Below are 19,088 nucleotides of genomic sequence, written 5' to 3'. Positions count from 1 at the left end.
TACTCAGCTGCGCGGTGGCGGAGGCCCTGGGGATCATCACCTTTGCATACTCGGTATGTGGAGGATATCCAGATGTTGTTGGACAAGCACTTGGGTCTGTTCAAAGAAATTGGGCGGATGACTGGCGACCCAGTCAGATTGCACATAGATGACTCCATCCAAACTGTGGCATTGACACATCGGCAGGTGCCATTCCACCTGCGGAACTTGGTGGATCAGGAGCTAGACAATTTGGTCGGACTTGACATCATTGAGAAGGTGGAGGGCCCCACTCTGTGGGTCCCACCTATTGTGATTGCACAAAAGCCAAAGCAGCCTGACTTAGTCAGAATATGTGTGGACAGTGGACATGCGTCTCCCCAATAAAGTGATCCAGCGGGAAAGGCACCCGACACCCTCCATTGATGACATTATCACTGAGCTACAGGGTGCACGCTTCTTCTCAAAACTCGATCTGCGTGCCGCATACCACCAGGTGGTGCTCCACCCAGAATCCAGATACATCACTGCCTTTACCACCCACCGTGGTTTGTATCAGTACAAGAGGCTCAGCTTCAGGGTGTCATCTACTGCGGAGGTATTCCAAAATATCATCAGGGGATCCCTCGCTGATAGAGGGCATTCTCAACATCAGTGACGATATTTTGGTGTTCGCCAAGACCGAGGCGGAGCATCTGTCCAGGCTGGCAAAGATGTTTGAGCGCCTCTGATCCCTGGGTCTCACCCTGCATCGCAACAAATGTGAGTTCCTTAAGACTGATATTGAGTTCTTCAGGTTCGTCTTTAAGGAAGGCGGGGTGAAGGCGGGGTGTCGCCCGATCCTCAGAAGGTGAGGGATATCTAGGAAGCCCGGCCACCCGAGAATGTATCTGAAGTGCTGAGCTTCCTGGGTATGGTCACGTATTGTGGCCGGTTCATCAGGAATTTGGCCTCCCGGTTTGAACCGCTGTGGGCCCTCACAAAGAAAGAAGTAACCTGGCAATGGGGGCCGTTGGAACAAGCAGCATTTGATGACATCAAGGGAGCTCTCACCGCCGAGGACACCATGGACTTCTTTGATCCGGCCCTACAGACGGAGATTGTGGTCGACGCAAGCCCTTATGGCCTGGGGACGGTGCTTACCCAGGTGGATGCTAATCTGGAGGTCCGGCCGATAGTGTATGCCAGCCAGCAAAGCACTGTCGGACACCGAACAACGCTACTCACAGATTGAGCGGGAGGCGCTGGCGGTTTTATGGGGCTGCCGACATTTCAGACTGTATGTGTTGGGGAGGCCGATGACGGTGGTTACAGGCCACAAGCCCCTGCTGCCCATCCTGGCAGGTCCGTCCTCCAAACCACCCTTGATGATAGAACACTGGGTGCTGGTGCTCCTTGAGTTCCTTGCGTCGCTGGTCTACCGGCCGGGTAGCAACAATGCTGCAGACTACCTCTCCAGGCATCCCAGGGGTGGAGGGGAAGACCTGCAGTCCCGATGTGCGGAGGAAGCGGACAAACACATACGGCTGGTGGTGGAGGCAGCGACGCCCAACTCCGGGCCGGTGGAAGAATTAGAGCGGGCCTTAGCGGCAGACGAGTGCTTCATCATTCTAAAGACAGCCATGGAGCATGGCGCATGGAGGGCGGTGATGGACTTGCTGACCCGAAGAACGCAAGAGGCCAAGGTCACCTTGGAACAGCCGTGGAGGGTGCGCAAGGAGCTGGCGTTCTCAGAGGCTGGCTTACTACTCCGAGAAGACCGCATAGTGGTGCCACAGGCAAAGGTGCGGCAGATCATCGAGCTAGCACACCAAGGACATCAGGGTGCGCCGAAGACAAAGGCCTGCCTCCGTCAGAAAGTCTTGTTTCCGGAGCTGCAGAGGCGGGTGGAAGAGTTTGTCGCATCATGCGTATGGTGCCAGGCAGTGTCGCCAGCACTGAAGGAGTCGCTCATAAAAACCATGCCCCTAGGGAGAAGACCATGGGAGGTGGTTTGTGCCGTCTTCGGATCCACGACCAGGGGCACACATTTCCTGGTTGTGGTGGATGAGTGGTCCCGGTACCCAGAGGTGGAATTCGTAGAGTCCGTGGAGTTTGAGAAGGTGGTTGTGTCACTGGAGAAAGTCTTTGCTACCCACGGACTGCCCAAGGTGTTGTGCTCCGACATCGGCGCACCCTTTCAGGGCGAGAGCTTTGCGGACCTGATGAGAGGGTACAGGGTACACCACCGGAAGATCACCCTGTTGTGGCCCAGAGCAAATGGCGAGGCTGAGCGCATGATGAGAATGTTAAACAAGGTGTTCCGCATTGCTCAGGGCCAAGGTGAATGCCTACAGAGGGCGCTGTATGTCTTTCTTCAGGGATACCGGACCACTCCACACACATCCACAGGGGTGGCACCAGCGGAGGCCATGTTTCAGCGGTGCCCGAGGGACGTTCTGCCGGAAGCGGGGGAGCGTGAGCCTGCCGTCATTGACAATGAGCAGTTGGAAGGGGAGAGAAGAGTATGGACAGAACTGGTGAACATCCGAAGGGGTCTGAAACCTTAGTGACTGGCCCCTGGTGATGAGGTGCTGGTGAGAAACTGGCATCCGCAAGGGAAGCTCTCTCTCACGTATGAGCCGATGCCTTTGGATGTGGTGGCGGTGAAGGGACTCCGATCCGAGAGACTGGCAGGAGGTACCCCCTGAGGACAGGGCGAGGGAAACCTGCCCGTTATGTGATGGACTATTGGTGTGTTATGGCTGCCCGGGAGGCAGATGTTCACCAGTGAACCAGGGTGGATGTCATTAAAGGGGGTCTCCGGGGACATGTTGGTGCAGTGTGCCGTTATGTGTGGTAGTTAGTAATCCTTTGTTCATGTGTTTCGTTGTTATGAAAAAGGAGGAGTGTGGCAAGGCCCATTTAAGGGCGTGTGTTAAGACGGATTTCTGAACTATGTCCTGGTGGCGCAGAAGTTCAGAAGGCCAACCTAATTACTTGGAACAGGGTAACCTCTGGACGAGCCAGACCAATCAAGGTAGCGATCGCGGCGGTCAAGACTAGGTCTCAAGAGGGGTGAGGGTGACTAAAAGCCCGCAATGAGCACACAAAGCAAGATCACTTACAAACTACTCCAAACAGTTGTTATATTAAAAATATATACACATTTATTTCAAGGCCTTTAAAACAATGACCGTAGCGAGAAAATCACAATATAACGATAGTAAACCAACACATACCATATCAACACAATATATATACAAATACGACAGTCTCAAGCGTTAGATGCACGAAATGGGTAGTCCACCTAAAAGGGAAGGAAGACAGGCAGTGCGAAATAATGCTTAGACCCAGTTCGCCTTCAGAGGCACCTAACCAGATGGAAGTCCGAGCCCTGCGAAGAGTGGAGCCTTGTGCTCAAAAGTACCTGCACGCGCTGGTGCCAATGGGCAAAAGGAGAAGCTCTTCGAGGGGATTCAGGCAGTTCAGTTTAGTGCACAAAAGAAGAAGAACAAGTTCTGCGACTCAAGCGCAGCCTCCACAGTGGGCAGAAGCAGAGCGCGAGTACGGAAAAGGGTGCTGTTTGACACAGCGGGGAAAAGCAATGGGCTCCTGCAGGAGGGCGACCAGATCCTAGCTATGCTACTCACCGGTCCCCGATGCAAGCAGACCCAGGCTTCTCCGTGTCCGTTTCAGTAGCTGGCAGGTTCAGAAGAGCAGGGAACGCCTCGTCGTCGTGTTGAGTAAAAAGACGTCCCAATCGAAGAAACCCGCACAGTTTGTTACCACAGCAGGGCAACGGAGCGGCCGTGTGTATCTGAGCCAAATGTACACTACTCACTTCAGACCTGGGAACGCCAAGTGTACGAAGCGTGTGAGAGTGACAAGGACTCGAAATACTACACAACCTGGCGGCGGTTACAGAGCAAGGCTCCCGTGTAAGCTGGTCAGTCAGCTGGATGGCCCAGAGACGTTTCCGAAGGCTTACTGGCAGGAGATGGTGAAGATGCCGAGAATAGCTGTCCCTGCTATTCCAAGGGTCGAAGTACCAGTACAGGCCTTCTGGTTCGATCAAAGGTGAAAAAGGGTTTCACAAGGCGACAGCAGTGCAGAGGAGAAGTCCTTCAGCGGGTCACCAGCGATTCCTCGGTCCAGCCTCTTGGTTGCAGGATACTTGGCTCCTGTATTCCTTCGTTCGTGAGAACTCAGGAGATCGACCTGGTAGTGGTGTTTCCAGCCCCCTCTTATCCACGGTTCCCTTCGCGCCAAAACGGAGGGGACCCAATGGGAGATCTGCTCATCAACACTCACAACATTCGTGGACCAATCACGGACCACGGTGGTCCCAGGCATTCATACCACACCCTAGACTCTCTGACACCCAGGATGTGTATTGGGACCAGACATCCCAGCCCAGATCCTGGAGGCACGCACAAGACATGTAGAAGCCCGTGAAAGCATCCGTGGTCAGCGGACAGGACAAAGGAGCCTCGTGGTCTGGCCATTTTGGGAGCCAGGCCACCATTTTGGGTTAAGCGCGAAAAACGCGCTTAGAACGCCAAAAGGAGCTCAAAACACAAGAAAACGATTGCTGCCACCATTCCTGTCCCTGAATCACTTGCACCGGAGATACAATCCTAAACGAGTATCTAGGGCCTGTAGAAGGCTAAAGACCCAAGAGAGCTGTAACTTAGCTTGCAGTGCCCTCTTGTGTCATGTTGCATGAAAGCCGCAACATGATAAAAGAAACTACGGGAAACAGCGTTCCCCGGTACTGACTGTCTTAAGGGCATGTCAGTTTCCCCGTAAGAAAGGAGCGAAAGCCCAGAGGAGTGCGGCAGAAGGCTGCACTTCTCTGGCAAAGTCAAGAACAAGGTGAAAAACAACAGCAAAAAGTTTAGGGGTGGCCACATGGAAGGAAAATTACCTACAATTACGAAATCTTTCCTAACACTGTGCACACGCAGCAGAGTGACATTCCACTCTGCTGCATGCAGTATAAGTAAACAGAGCGTTCCCGTCCATGTCAGTGCGACCGGGGAGCCTGAACCTGAAGTCACTGGGCCTCATTACGACCCTGGCGGAACGGGTTAAACGGCGCTGTAAAAGGTGACGGCGCCGTTCAACCCGTTCCGCCACATTACGAGGTCCTCTCCCGGGACACGTTAAGCACGCCTGGGAAAACCAGACGTGCTTACCGGGTCCCGCGAGGGGAAGAGGGAGCAAACAACGGGCCATCTCGTTATGGCCCGTTGTTTGCTCCCTCTCCCATTTGCATTTGACCGTGTCCAGGTCCTTGAGGGAGGAATTACCGGGCCATCTGAACTCGGAATGGCCCGGTAAGTCCTCATTCCGAGGACCCGGACGCGATTTCGGCGGCAGCCATGCCGCCAATAGCGGCATGGCTACCGGCCAAACTCGTAATGAGGGCCACTGTCATCACATCCAAAACCAATGGCTCAGTTCTATTGCTTTTTTGTGTACACTTCTACCAGTGAAGTTAAGTGTTGCATCTGCCAATGTTTCATTACAACATACATGCCGAGTTGCCAACCCTCCCGATTTTTTCACCATAAATGCTGCTATTTTTTTTTTACTTTCTACCTCCTAAAATATGTTTTAACCTCAGTTTAATACAAAGGGAAATTCTATTCTCCTGATTTCTTTAACATTTCCCTCCAGCTGTGGCAAAACGTTCGCATGCATGTTACAATCCTTACCTTTGAATTTGGATCAAACGCCCAATGACCAATGTGAAATGACTCTGACCCCGAGCGTGTCTGTACTTTGAGGTCATGTTCGAACGGATTTGAAACCATATAATGACAATGTTACTAGCGTGCATATTAAAATAAATTAGTATTCGTTCTAATACGCACACATCATATGTATTTGCTATTTATTACATCAAGGGTAACATGTATTGGGCGTCTTGAAGAACATCGCTTTCTTCAACCGATAACGACAGGGTTTCCATCGTTTGAAAGACAAATACAACACGTCCAAAATGGCTATCCGGTTTAGGCATTACTGACAGAATGCGACCGCCGAGCGTGCCGCTGACGTCCCTTCTCTATGTCTAAGCTTACTGTACAGTATTATACAGTAGAGATGCGCTGCAGCTCCATCCGGGTAATTTTCCACCCCGGGGCAGCGTCGCGAACGAAACGGCGGCAGCCGACGCTACATCCGGGTGCTTGTGGCCACAGGTTAGTGCACCGAGGGGCTTCCATGCGGCTGCTCGTAGCTTCTGGGCAGTGACCTGGGGGGAGGTTGGCAAGCATTATAGGGAGGAGCTCTGGCGGCAAAGAGGAAGATCTCTGCAGGGTACCAACATACTGCCCAGCGGGTACTCTCACTGCTCGCTCCCCGGAGGTGTGGAGAAATGGGAGGAAATGACATTCCAGTCAGCGCCGAGAGGCCGGCCGCCATTTTCACAGGCGAAGGGGGCCATGCGCAGTAGTGGACGTGCGGGGTCTGGGTAGTAAGGATTCACGCGGTATGGGTATCGGGACCTCCACGCAGTGGTGTGCGCGGAAGCAGCGGGTATAAACGGTCTGGCCCTCGGAAGGCAGATGCAATGGGGTGTGGGGGGAGATGTCTGGCGAGTTGTGTGCCCCCCCTCCCTACACTTAAGAGGTGCGGTCGCTGACTCACGAGAGAAGACCAAGAATGTTGCCCTTTGGTGGGAATGAGCTGCGGACGCTACTGGAAAAGGGACATCCCGTGTTCAAGTTCAAGTGCCTTCTAAGGCGCCGGCAGACCTGGTAGTTTTGATTGCGCAGCGCCTGGGACAGCGGTCGGTGCATTATATGCACTAGCCTTGGAATTCAGGTTTGTCTTCGGATTGATCTTGCCCCCCCCCCCTGTTTCGGTAACATTCGCTTTGGACATGTGAACCCATAATTCCGTGATATGCTTACTAGTGGCGGAAATCGGCCACAAAATGAAGCCGTGAAACGCGTGTTTAGAAAGCTACGTCCCCTGCTAGTTTTCTACCACGATTTCCCGAAATTGTACTTAAAAGATGGGTTGTATGTGATCTTGGTCCTCATGCATGCCCCATTCCCTAAAATCTGTCGGGCGAGAGCTGTTCGATGTAAAGAAGAAACCTAGACTTGGCAGCCTTCCCACTTTAAGGTAGGGGTGGTGGGGACCACTCAGCCGACAGTTGCTATTTTTTTTTATTTTTTTTTAACACGATCGCTGTCTTATCGCGGTAGCCTCATGGCAATAATTCCCCATTCTGGTTATTTTTTTTAATCTAAATATATATACGCACAATAGATATCAGCTGTCATGAGCCTATTCGCTTAGTTTTCCCTCCACGTTTCCTTCTTTATCAGTTGCGGGTATTTTTCACTCCGCATTTAACGCTTTCCCACTCATACAGTTAGTCCATATCCCCCACATGTTGTCTATTAGTTTCTTATCCGCTCTTATTCTTTTAGTTGCCTTACTTATAACTTGCGAAAGGTTTCCCACATTTCATCATTTCATATTTTCTTTAAATCCACTGACAATTCCGGTATTTCTTTTTAACAATTTGTACTCATTGTCATGTTTTGCTACACGTTGTATCCATTTCCTCATGCTTCAAGAGATGGCTTTTTTTTTCATCGTGCTTAACATTTTTGTATTTTTCGGTGTTCCGCGAGTGCGGTCTGTTTCTTGCTCTTGCCATAGAACATCCTGTTTCCAATTATGATCCGATCAGGCTCCTTTCTTTAAAGCCTATCGTGACTGATGACCTTTGGGGGCGGTGGACTGTCCCCAGAGCCCGTCGGCATGCTGCAGTGGTAAAACTCGGGTAATCGGCAATGCACGCGACCACAGCTTCAACTACAGCGGCTTTCTGTCACATTTTCCCCGAATCACCAGCAGGGTCGTCCTTCTCTGAAATGTGATCGCGAAAGCTCCACCCACACGGTGAAAGCCGATAGGTTCTCTTCACGTTCTGCCTTGTATTGAGTGGCTGATTGAACTGTCAACTCTAACGTGACGTCACTTCCCCCATCAGGTTTGCTGGAAGAGGAGACCTTGGCCTTGTGATGGGGGAGGGGTGTGTGCCTGGCCATCTGAGTCGCGCGTGTTCCCTGCTTTGCCTGTAATAGCGGGACTGCAGCTCATTTTTTTCATACAGCTGTGATTATATAGGTAAGTACGAGCCTATTGCGCACCGTCAGATGTCCAAAATAAAGCAGAGCGCATATTCAACCCGTTAACATTAAAACAGCATGTATGCTGCTCTTTGAAATTACATTGTGTTGATACTAACTTTTATATTCTTTTCGTTCAACAGCCAATCATCCGCGTGGACAAGCGGTATACTTTGAATCCATGTAGTCCCTGATTAGTCTTTACGGAAAACTTGCATCCCCGGCTAAGGTGAGCGAACGAGTGTTTTCAATCTAACCATCTATAATCTTATTGTGTGGGTGACATGCGTTCTGTAGACTTGATCGCAAACGGATTTATACCTGTCAGAAGTTGAACATTTCTTTTCTGTGTGACACACTTATCAATTTAATGTTTTTCTAAGCAATATTGGCTGCAAAAAATGCCAATTTGAAGGTATTGGGTTTATACTTTTGTTGACTCAAAGACATGCACATTACCTCCACGTACGCTCTTCCTCGTCCCAGTACTTATGAGGCCCCTGCCTCCGACACAGGACCTTTTATTTATTGTATCCCCTGTAACTTCTCCCCTCAACCCACGTCACCCAGTTTAATTTTGCCTGCCTGGCAGGTTGGACTGCAGGGCTCCAGGGAATGACGATTGCTGGCCCCACTGATGGGGCTGCGTGACAGAGCCTTTGGCTCCTTCAGGTGCAGAGTTGCTCCCGGGCCCCCTGCGGGGCTTGGGGTCTCGATTGCACAGGAGTGCCTCACCCATTTTTTTGCTGGGCTCTACGCTGGTGTGGCGGCATCAGGGCCCGGGTTGCAGTAAGGCAGTGGGGGGGGGGGGGGGGGGCTTCATATGTGCTGATGGGTTCTCTCCTGCCGGTGGGGCAGATCGTTTTTCAGCACAGCATGCTGGCTCCTTTAATGTATGTCCCAATGTTGTTTTTCCAAAGGCAGATGGGTTCCGCCTCCGGAGGGGAGGTGAATTGTGAAGGCACGGCCCGTTTCCATGGGGATATATGGTTTGGTCTTCCCCATTGGTGGGGGTTCTCCTGACTTTTCAGTTTTAAGTTTGGTAACTTGGCATGGTCGTGTGTTAGTTGTCTGTGCACGCCATGGGTAACCATTCTGCAAAGCTTAGGCACCTTGTCTTGTCTTCGTCCTCTTCCTCTAAACTACACAAGAGGAAAAAGAAGTCTAAGCATTTTTCCTTAACCAGGAAAGAATTGAGTTGCTGAAGCTTCATGCTGGAGAGGTCCTAGCCATGCGCATGGGCACAAGCGCTGGTGTCTTTCTTCATCCTCCTCTTCTGGTACTGAGTCCTCTGCCTCTTCCTGTTCTTCATTGGCTGATGCAGAAGTGACATATTTGGACAGGGAAGGGGTGTTTGCTCAAGTTTGGGACTGCATGGGGTTCTTAGAGACCCTGGTACCAGTGGAGGGAGCTGACACTACTATTTGCCATTATATGCATACCCCAAGGATGGGGTTGCCATTGGTGTCTGATATCCGGTATAAAATCCTTCGGGAATGGCGTGACCCAGAGAAGATTGCAATGCCCTGCTTTATGGCCAAGCTCTAACCATTGAAAGGGGACGAGATTGTGCTCTCGGATCCAATTGAGGTTGATGATATCTTCGCCAGCCTGGTGGGTCGCTCCTCTGTCGACAGAGGAGGCAGCTGTCCGGGACCCGGTGGACCATAAGGTTAATTCCAGCCTGAAGAAGGTTCATGCTGGGGCGCATCTGGCCCTCGGGGCAAATATCTACGGTTACTACACAGCAGAAACTGTTCTGAATGGTTTCAGGAAATTGAAAAGGGTCATGGATGGGTGTTCCGACTGTTCCCCTTTGCTGTTGGAGCTGCAGAGATATGTTGAACTTTTGTCCGATCTGGCATTTGATGGGGTGCGTGGCTTGGCCATGGCAGCTGGTGTGTCGGCCTGGAGGCATGTGCCTCTGCAGGATTGGAAAACAGAAGGTTCTTGGAAGGCGGCTGCCCTAAAACTTCCTTTTGGCAGGTCCAAACTTTTTGGTGATACGCTTGAGGATAAAGTGCATAAAGTATTTCGGGCTGACCAACCTGCTGATAAACTTCCACGACGAAAAAGTCTTCCTCTGGGGCAGTGCCCGGAAGGTCTCTCCATCTTTTCCGAGATTGGAGGGGGGGAGCAGGGGTTTAAGGGTAGCACTCTTCACATCCTGGTCTGGTACAGAAATCCTGACTGTTTGGACAGGGTGGTGGGCGGCCATCTCTGGCAGTTTTTTCTTGTGTGGGGCGGGTGGTGCTAGAATTCCTGGGTTCGGGACACCATTCAGAGGGGTTATCAAGTGGACTTTCTATCTCCACATGTCCAGGTTTGCATGGTTCGGACTGTTGTACCCAGGTCTCGGACCAAGAGGTTGGCTATGGAAAATGCTCTCTCTGAGTTGAGGCTGAAGAAGGCCATCATGCCTGTTCCATTCCCGTTTCGGGGTCAGGGTTTCTACTTGTGGGTGCTCCTGGTCCCCAAACCTTCAGGGAAGTATCGCCTAATTTTGGAACTCAAGGCCCTGAACTGCTTTGTCTGGAAGGAAGGCTTCAAAATGGAGACTTTGCAGAACATTCTCCCGATGTTGTGCATGGGGGGACTGGGTGGCATCTCTGGATCTCCAGGATGCAATTGCCATGTGGCTCTCCGCCCGTGTCACTTGAAGTTCTTCATGTGTGCTCCCGTTCGGGTTGTGCTCATCCCACAGAGTGTTCACCAAGCTAGTTCCTCCCCTGGTGGCACATTTGCACCTGAGGGGCATTCAGATTTTTTCCCTACCTGGACGATTGGTTGGTCAAGGCGGCTCTCCGGTGGACAGTCCTGACTCCTCTCCAGTTGGTCTGCCAGGCATTGCGGGACTGGGGGTTTCTAGTGAACTGGCAGAAGTCTCCGCTGGAGCCCTCTCGTGATCTAGTTTTAATCAGGGCTGAGATTTGCACCAGGATGCAGAGGGTGTTTCTGTCCCAGGAGAGGGTCCATCGCTTGCTGGCTGTTCTGGGCAGGATTATCGGGAGGCGTTTTCTCTGCTCACCTATTGCTCAAGTTGCAGGGGCACATGGCATCTTATGTGTTTCTGGTTCCTTGGGCGCGTCTTCATTTGCGTCCTCTGGTGTCGCATCTTCTCTCCCACTGGCTCCTGACATCTCAAGCTTACGAAGCTTTGATCCCGGTGTCCCCGGCTCTGAGGGTCTCCCTGCTGTGGTGGTTGGGGGTTCCGAATCTCTGGGCATGAGTGTCCCTGGTCCTTCCTCCTGTGACCACTCTTACTACGGACGCCAGCGGAAGAGGTTGGGGAGGCAACATTGGGGGTACTCTTGGCCCAGGGGCTGTGGGAACTTGTGGAGAGCTGCCTCTCATCCAGTTGGAGAGAGTTGTCATTCTCCGGGCTCCGGTGTACTTCAAGGTATTTCTGGAAGGCTGGCTGGTTTTGTTCCGGACGCACAATAAGACAGCCTTGGCTTATGTTAACCGCCATGGGGTACCGGCCGCTTCTTGAATGCTCTGGCTGCTCAGATAGGTTTGTGGAGGGAATCTCATCTGATGTCCCTGGTGGCCTCACATGTCGGGGTGAACAATGTTCGAGCGGATCTTCTCAGCCGCCGGTTTCCCCCCTCTGCAGAACTGGTTCTAGCGGACCAGGTCTTTACGGAGATAAGTGTCAGATTCGGTACCCCTGTTCTAGATCTGTTTCTCTCCCACCGCGGCAAGGGTTCCCCAGGTTTCAGGCCGAGGGTGATTGGGGAGTGGACGCCCTCTCGGTGCAGTAGCCTTGGAGTCTCTTTTATGCATTCCCGCCTCTTCCCCATCTTCCCTGGGTGGTTCAGCCCATCAGCGTGTCCAGGTCGACTGTTGTTGGTTGATCCGTTCTGGTCCTGCCGGAGTTGGTTTCCCCTCTCTGTTGGAGCTTCAGTCCCAGGAGCCTTGGCTGGTTCCAGTGGCCATGTCTCCCGCAGTGGGGTCTGGGGTTTGGAGTCCGACTGATTCAATGTGCAGTATGGCTATTGCACGGTCTAGGTCGATGTTTCAGGTTGTGTGGTCATCTATCATGAATGCTCGTACCCCTCTACACAGAAGGCGTATGGCAGGCATTGGGGCCATTTCTGGGATTGGGGTGGGCGGTCTGGGATCTCTCCCCTGAGTTCTGGTCTGCCCGCGATCCTCCAGGAGGGTTTTGACAAAGGCCTGGCGGTCTCCACGTTTACTCTCAATGGGCTTCCATAAAATTCCCCTTGGGCGAGAGGGACTCTGATGGTTATCTGGATGGGGAGGTGTTGGTGGGGAAGATTCTCATGGGTCTGTCTTCTTCCCGTCCTTGTACTTTTAAAGGGCTTCCCCCTTCGGATCTCCCTCTTGTCTTACGGTTCCTTCAAGGGCCTCCTTTTGAGCCCATTTCTGAGATTGACATCAAACATCTTCCTCTGAAGACTTATCTTATCACTATCCCTGCACGTAGCCTGGGGGAGAAAGTGGCTCTATTGTGTCACCTCCTCCCCCTTTCCTGAGGGTGCTGCTGGAATCAGTGTTGAGGTGTGATCCGAAGTTCCTCCCTAAAGGTGTGTCTCAGTTTCACACCTCTCACGATCTGGTTCTCCCTGACTTTTCAGGATCCGCTAACAACATAGGTGGCTTGGCATGCCATTGATGTTGTGGCAGGAGGTGTTGAGTATTTGGCTAGGACTGGCCCTTTCAGGCAATGTCTGCTGACTTACTTTTGGCCCTGCTGGTGCTGGTCGCAAGGCCTTGGTGGTTTCCATTAGCCGGTGGATCTGTGTCGTCTCCATGGCCTGTGTGGCTTCTCGCCTGCCTGTACCTGCGCACATTTAGGGGCGGTCCACAAGGGGTTTGGTGGCTTCCAGCGTGCCAATTCTAGGGGGGTTTCTCTACAGGAGATTTGTGGGGCTGCCACCTGGGCAAATCAAAGCACTTTCATCAATCACTATCGGTTGAGTGTCTCCCACTCGGGGCGGCGCGGGGTGGGGGGTTGTTTCCTTCGGGGTTGGGGTTTTGTCAGTGGGGATGTGACTTGGAGTTTTTAAAGGTGTGTGTTTTCTGCACTATTTTTGGCTCTTTCTCTCATTGGGACCTTTTCCCTGTTGCTGCTATGGTATACCTCCACGAGGTAAGTACTGGGACGAAGAAGAGTGGAATGCTCTGATTACTTACCGGTAATCTTCATTACTCCTAGTCCTACTTTCCTCGTCGCAGTCCTGACGACCCTACTCTCCTCCCTGCGGGGACGGTCCCATGCTCCGGCTTGGTTTTGTGAACTGGGTGACGTGGGTTGAGGGCAGGGGTTGTAGGGGATACAAGAAGGTCCTGTGTTGGAGGTAAGGGCCTCATAGGGTAAGTACTGTGACGAGGAAGAGTAGGACTAGGAGTAAGAAAATTACCGCAAAGTAATCGGAGCATTGCCAATTCCAAAGCTTGTTAGATTAAACTCTATTCATGTGGGTGATCCTGTATTGCATTTAAAGTGCATAAATACACGTTTGTTTGTTTATTTGGTATAGCGCAAAACCAAACCCAAAAGGTAGCTGGGCGCAGACAATACAAGGATACTTGAGAACTTGGTTACAGGAAAATACAGTTATACAGTTCAAATTAGAAACAAGGTGCATGTACAAGCAAGTACAAAAATACAGTTAAAGTTAGTTGACCAGAAACCAATTAATCTAGTTACAATCATCAGGGGTCTCTAGAGCAAGTGGCAGTGGGGAGGTCGAGCTAAGTGTCATTGGAACGTATCCAGGGGAGGACTTTCCGCCTGAAGCTAGGGTAGGGTTGGTCCATTCTGAGATCAAGAGGGAGTCTGTTCGAAGTTTGAGCAGCTATGACCGAAAAAACTGGAGCCACCAGCTGTGCTTTTTGTATCTGGGCACCACTAAAGTATAGGCATTGGTCATTCTAGTGGGACGGTTTGAGATTCTCTTGTTGACTCTGTTTACCAGGTAGGGGGGAGCTATGTTGTTAAGACATTTAGAGGTGAGGGAGAGGGTTTTGAGGGCAATCCTGTCTTTGATTTTTAGCCAATGGATATTTTTTCTGGAGGTGGAGATATGAGCTCTATTAAGAATATTTAAAGCTTCTCTAATAGTGTTATTTTGGAGAGTTTGGAGTTTATCAAGGATATACTTGTTAGATCCTGCATATAGAGCATTCCAGTAATCCAGCTTGGATATGATGAGTGCATTAGCTAGTGTAATGCAGCTAGTTTCAGTTAGAAATGGTCTACATGCTCAGATCAATTTACAAGTATATGCAGTGGAAGATGCTAGTGAGTTAGTTTGTTTCTTGAAGGTGAGCGCTGAGTCGAGATGGACCCCGAGGGTTTTGACTGCAGGCATCACTTTGATGACATTGTCGATGTTGAATGAGGCATAGTTCGGGTCGAGTTTTTTGATGGCCAACTCTGAGCCGAGGATCAGTAACTGTTTTGTTGTCATTCAAGCAGAGGCCGTGAGATGCCATCCATGCCTGAATGAGGAGATATATCTTATTTACTAAGGCCGTGTCTTCCAAGAAGTTGCCCGAAAGGGGGATAAGGATCTAAGTGTCATCTGCGTAATTAGTGTAGATGACACCCAGTCTGTCCAACTTGTCAAACAAAGGTTTAGTAAAGATGTTCTACATCGTCGGAGATGCACGTGATTCTTGAGGGACACCGCATGAAACTTGTGTGGGATCAGCGGCTGCTAGGGGGGAGAAGACTCTCATTGTCCGGTTTGCAAGGAAGGATTGTACCCAAGTTATGGCATCACTTGAAAAATGAGCGGCGGAACTGAGGTGATTGCATAAGACTGCGTGATCTACCAAGGCGTAGGCCACAGATAGGTCAAGGAGGAGTAGCATAGCTGATTTGCCATTGTCCTTCAACTCGTCAATTTGGGTCTTAGGGTCAATCGGGGCTGTTTCAGTACCATGAAGGGGACGGAAGCCAGATTGACGTGAGCCTAGTAAATTGTTAGTTTCTAAGTAGTCCTGAATTTGCAGGTAAGCTACTCTGTCAATTATTTTAAGCAGAAATGGGACGGTGGTGATGGGTCTGTAATTAGTCAGAATTGCGGGGTCAAGTGTTTTTTTTTAAAAATTTTTATTTATTTATTTTAGCAAGGGAAGCACCCACGATTGTTTTAGGTTATTAGGCACTAGGTTAGACTTAAAGGATGCATTGTTGAGTTTAGAGATGAAGGGGGCTAAGTCTCTATCTGCATCTTTTATAATTTGGGCAGGGCAATTATCTCCTTTGCAGTTGGATAGCTTTAGAGATAGTATGATTTTTTTTTCTGTCTCTAATATAATTATTTGTCTGGGTGAGGGGTGTTAGGCTGGTTTAGAGGAAGCTGTTTCTGAGGTGTAGACTCCGTTGGCAGGAGCAGGGAAGCTTATTTTTATTGGCAATTTTGGTTTGGAGCAAGCTAATTTTACCCGCCAGGGCATTTTGTATATTGGTGCACCAGAGTTTATTTTTAGGAATGTAATCGGGGGGGGGGGGGAGGTATGGGTGATTGAATTTCACGGAGGATGGTCATTAGTTCCTTGGTATTTTGCAATTAATGAAGACAGTGTCTTCAAATGTGCACATCATACCTCTATAAAATTGTTACAGATGCACATTATCAGTTCCGTTTACCTGCCAAAATGCCAATCGTTGGTCCATGTATGTTTTCAAATGTATGCATATTTCATTTATTACATATCTATGTTAGTTCTGCTTGCAACTGCTCAGCAAGCACAATGTATTTTCATACTTGATAACTCATTTGTTTTGTGGCACCTCCATGGGGGAATTTTCACACTTCACGCCAGTGGATCACCGTAACCAAATAGTTTATTTTCATTGACTTTAACGTGAGCTTTCAAACAGTCATTCTTATAGTCCCCATTCTGTTCTTTCTCCTGTTATGCTATTCTAGACAAGGCATAAACTAAGCAGTCGCAAAGCAATTTGCTAAGCAAGTTCTGTAGGTTTGTTAATCAAACGGACACCAGTGTAGCAAAGCTAGCTACTTAAATTGCCCTCTTCAATGAAAGCACAGCTTGCCCTAAATTCCTCTTGCCTTTTGATGCTCTCTTCACCCTCTTTCCTCTGGTCTCATCAACTGCTAATGGTGAGAAAGTGCAGCAGTAATCCTCTCCACTCTTAACTCCTGAAGGCATGTGTGGGAGTGCTAAGTTTTTTTTTTTTTTTTTTTTTTTTTTTTTTTTATATTTTTCAAATAATTGCAAACCAGAAAATCGGGATGATACTTCTTTGATTAAGCTTTCTATATCCTGTCTGGCATACCAGTATGTGCAAACTTTATATAGATTTCTTTAAATAGTAATGCAATTCCATACATAAAATGTATGTTACATAATTCATAATTGCAGTATTGAAACTGTAAAACACTGCATGATCGCCATGCTTTACAGTAAAGTTTAGGTTGGTGCATCTAAATTTTATAGTGTCTACTATATTTCATTTTGTTGTGTAAGATGCAGCATATTGACGAGTGAACACTTATGAAAATGTACATGATCACATGCTTTTGATGGCAAACCTAGTTCTGTAACCTGTAGGTTGCATTCATAATTCTTTCAACTGGTGCTCAACCCATGACCAAACCCATATTCCTAGAAATTCTATATTATTCTGTTGCTTTATACAAGGTACCCTGAAAGTGAGAGGACCACGATTTACGATACTCCACCTAGTCTGCACAGTTCTCTGCCTGCTTCGCAATCCACTCTGTCTTTTTCTTCTTACATAATGAATACACAAAGTGAACTATATGCTTACGCAAAGTAGCGATCAATAGTTCCACCCAGTCTGTACATCTACAGATCTACTGCAATACCAAACACTGTAGTTAACCTCCAGAGCTCGCTTTGGTTTGAGTATGGTTGTATGACATATTACCACCAGCAGGAGACAGCTGACCAACACTTTTCAGAACCTTTTTATCATATCTATTTGTGTTTTTTTTTGTTTTTTTTAAATCAACTTTATTTAATAATTATACAAAACATAATACAACTGAGTAACAACAGAATGGGAACAAGCAAAATATTACTCCATATACATCAGTGCAACAAAATGCAAATTATTACTAAAGTAACAGCTATTCAAAACGAAATCCGAAAACATCCCCACCCTCCTATCCCATGGCAAGACGTGACAACACAAAACACAAAAAAAAGGACAAAACATACACCCCTACCAATCCCCAACCTCAATATCCACAAAATAAACCAAAGCCTACACCTCATCCAAATAAATCCCTGAATGACCCCCATCTCTCCTCGTACTCAGTTTCCCGATTTTGTCGAACTGCCTGAGTCTTCTCATACCAAGACAGCGTCCGCATATCCGACACACTGTTCTCGCAATGTGGCTTCTTCCTGGATTTCCACACCTTCATTATTTGTCTTATGGCCATCAACAATGCTCTATCAATCCATCCCGAACAATCCTACATCTCCACACTTCGACTATCAGTTGAAAGGAAAATCACTGACAGAAAAGTACGAGGCAGTGTCATATCTATTTGTGTCCATTCATGCCAACGTTTTACATTTTAGACACTCATCTATGGCTCGCAAAGTCAAAGTCAGTCTACCCACTGGCATAGTAGAGTAGATGAGTAGCATTTTCACGAGATGTTTTAAACTTTTATTTCACATTTACATTGTTTGCAGTAAATGTCAAAAGTTTCACTGTGCATGGCTGGCCTCTGGGTGGCCTCAGAGTGCAAAATAAAGTGGGTTTGCGGTGACATGCACCATTTTACAGAAATCACATTTTAAATGTGTTGTCCTCCATTGCTATCGCTAGAGTGCATTTCTCCTAGGTTCAGTCATTTAGCTGAAGTTTAAATAACTTGCAAGGCCTGATTCCAAACTACTGGATTGTTGTTCATTTCATGCCTTGGTTATAAATAACTTGTGGTGACAGTAACAATATTAGTACGAAATTGCTAATCAAATGGGTCTATTTGCTAATCAAAAATATTTATTAATATTTTTGTTTGTCAATAATAAAGAAACTGAATGAGTGTCCCCAGAAACGCACCCCCCCCCTTAGTGAGAGGCAATAATGGACACACCCCAGAAGGGGAATGAGGCCAGGACCAAGTGCGGGTGAGATCAAAAGAGCTTTATATAATTCAATATAGGGCATGCAAAGGACTCTGAAAACTCTGAGAGCGCTCTGTCTGACAATAGCAAAGACAGTCGATTATATTACAAATACACGTCATGCATGAAGTAAGCTATAGGGGCCACAGACTCTTAGGGATTGGGTGGTGATGGCTAGGTGGTATACAATGTATACAGTTGCTTCTCCAGGATTGGCGGACGTTGGTGCTGCGCCACATGGGGTGGGAGGTCAGCTGGGCTCATCGGGGTGTAGCGCCGGGCCGGACATGCCTTGTAACAACAATTTATAACTAAACTAACATTTGCCATTTTGGCCACACTTCCCACCCATTCGTCACACTTCATGTGTCCTGTTGATTTGCAACTCTTGTAAGCGCTGACCTTAGATCAATACATGGCCAGGAACATTGATATGCGATCTGGAGTGTCTCAATACATCAGTTTGGGGGATACCTTGGGTTCAAACAATCAGGTCTCATGGGTGTAGTCGGGGGCATGGGTGGGGTTGCTCGACTAACCATCCTTGCCAATTCTGTGAGGGATGGTATTATGATCTGTTGGTACACGTGTGGGTGCCCCCCTTTCTAGGGTTATTAACTCGGGGTCGATGGAGGTACTACTGGCCCGTGGGGGGCATGTGACTGGTGCCTGAAAGGCGGTGGGATTTAGGACCAGGTAGCTCGTAAGTCATGGAGTCAGGCTGTGGCGGCCTCTGACACGGGGGAGGGTGGTGGATGCTTGAAAAGGGTCCAGCAGGATCGTGAGGGAAGGCAGGGCTGTGCTGTTTCGAGAGGGGGCCTGGGCAGGAGGAGGGGGAAATGGCCTTGCAGCTCT

General features: G+C 49.1%; 1 long non-coding RNA gene across 3 annotated transcripts in view; it reads left to right on the top strand.

Annotated features, from left to right (window-relative positions):
• The first annotated feature begins 6,082 nt into the window (after positions 1–6,082).
• Positions 6,083–19,088, top strand: part of LOC138566384 (uncharacterized) — a 58,021-nt gene continuing 45,015 nt past the window's right edge. Inside the window, exons 1-2 of one of the 3 annotated variants that reach the window (XR_011301928.1) lie at positions 6,083–6,170; positions 8,264–8,349. This is a non-coding gene — a long non-coding RNA (uncharacterized lncRNA). Of the gene's footprint in view, positions 6,171–6,206; positions 8,350–19,088 lie in introns of those variants that run through there. The other 2 variants (XR_011301927.1, XR_011301926.1) reach the window with 2 other exon arrangements.

This window comes from Ambystoma mexicanum, chromosome 2p (genome assembly GCF_040938575.1).
Source record: "Ambystoma mexicanum isolate Mex_15411 chromosome 2p, UKY_AmexF1_1, whole genome shotgun sequence".
NCBI lineage: Eukaryota > Metazoa > Chordata > Amphibia > Caudata > Ambystomatidae > Ambystoma > Ambystoma mexicanum.
This window is presented reverse-complemented; position numbering and strand designations above follow the sequence as displayed.